Source organism: Quercus lobata, chromosome 8 (genome assembly GCF_001633185.2).
Source record: "Quercus lobata isolate SW786 chromosome 8, ValleyOak3.0 Primary Assembly, whole genome shotgun sequence".
NCBI classification, from domain to species: domain Eukaryota; kingdom Viridiplantae; phylum Streptophyta; class Magnoliopsida; order Fagales; family Fagaceae; genus Quercus; species Quercus lobata.
In genome coordinates, this window is record NC_044911.1 from 20,335,031 (window position 1) to 20,337,043 (window position 2,013).

General features: G+C 33.6%; 1 non-coding gene across 1 annotated transcript; it reads left to right on the forward strand.

Moving 5' to 3' along the window:
• The first annotated feature begins 1,087 nt into the window (after nucleotides 1-1,087).
• LOC115958639 lies at nucleotides 1,088-1,204 on the forward strand. The gene has a single exon (XR_004084570.1). It is a non-coding gene; the product is annotated as a U5 spliceosomal RNA (small nuclear RNA).
• Nucleotides 1,205-2,013: the final 809 nt, after the last annotated feature.

Here is a 2,013-nt window from a genome sequence, read left to right on the forward strand (position 1 = left end):
CCTAAGGCTAAAATTTTAAAAGGGCCTTTTACATCTAAATATCACTTAAATAATGCAGTATTTAGTTTATTTTTTATTATATTTTTTTATTTCAAATTTATTACTAATTCATACTTATTAATATGGATAATTCACCCAAAATGAGCTAATGATACTTACTATATAGGTTTTACAAACTAGCATATCACCAATTTTAAATATATATATATATATATATATTCAAACATTCATTTATTATACTGTTTAAGTGATACCAATCATATTAGTGCCACATTAGTTTGTAAGATTTTTATTGTAAAATTTGTATTAGTTTTAGCATTTTTCATTCACTTAATGGAGATTGGGTTGCATTTCTATTAATTTATTTATCTATTTATTTTTTTGGTGGAGAAAATGCTAGACTTACTATAAATTTTATTGTAAAAAGCTTACAAACTGATGTGATAATTAAGTGACATTTCAACAAAAGAATAAATGAGTATTGAATTATTTTATGTGATTGGTGACATATCAATTTATAAGATTTTATAATAAAACTTGTAATATACTAGCATAACTCTAATATCTTAGGCCTTTGGAAAAAAATATACACTTAACTCACATTTTTCTTTAATTGAAAAAAAAAAAATACAAAACAGAACACTTACTGCATATTCGGGGGCCTTTCCATGTTAGGGGGCCTTAGGCCATGGCCTAAATGGCCTAGGCCTAGGGCCTGCCCTGCACTCTTGTTTCTTGCCCCATTTTTGTCACAATGCACGGTGTGCTGTTGTAAATGCCATTCTGGCATCATGCACAGACCACAATCTTAATTTTCAGCACTGTGAGCTCTAGCTCTGAGAGTAAATACAACTTCCCCACCACCAAAGAGTTATTGCTTTGAAAGCCCATATTATTTAATTGGCTCCAAACTTGTGACGGACACAACTGAAAAATAGTTGTCCGATTGGAAGAGAATTAAGGGTAACCACATTGAGCCGCGTTCTTTAAATGTGGTTAGACTAGTTGTCCCACACGGAATAGATACATTACAGTTGTGTAGATAGCTACTATAAGAACATCAACCGATCGTTTTAACCAAATACGCAGCCACGTGATGAGCACAAAGCGAACTATTCTTTCGCCTTTTACTAAAGAATACCGTGTGTTCGTCGCAAATAGTGGCATACGCCTATTTTTGGAGGGGTTTCTCCTCTAGGAGAATCTCCTGAAAAGGAAATAAAATATTTTACTTTAGACGTGAATCTGAATCTGGCTCATCTTTCGAAGCAATATGATTAAAATACTTACTGGAATTCTTAAATAAAGATTGTCTTTTAGAAGTGTCATAACTCAAAAAGTCATTTTCGTCCACTACTGGTCATTTCAAAAAACTTTATTAATAAAAAAAATCCCTCGTAAAGATTAAGATTTGAGACCAAAATCAAATTAAGCCCCAACTCTTTTATCACAGCCCTAGTATTGAAAAATGCTATCCTATACTATTATACCATCTCAAAAAATCACTTTATTACTTATACCATCCCATTTTACAATATCTCCTACATCAAAAAATTCTATTTTTATTAAAATATTATTTTTTAATCTTTCTTTATCATTTATTTCTAACCGTTTTTTTGTGATTGAATCACATTTTCCTGGGCTTTCCCAACAATTTTTTTTTTCCTTTCTTTCTTCCTTAACCTCTGGCACTGGTTCAACACACAAATTTCTCCCTTAACCTCTGGCACAAATTTCTCCCATGATGCACCGATCAACCAATCCAAACCCATCACACACACACACACACACACACACAGCTCTGGTTCAACACACAAAGCCACACACACACACAGACCCATGATGAACCAATCAACCAATCCAAACCCATCACACACACACACACTGAGCCACACACAAACCACACCGATCGGAGCAACGGCCATACATCGATCGGAGCAAATGGCAATCAAAGAGAGGAAAGATAAACTCACACACACACACACACATCGAGACACACACAAACCACACCGA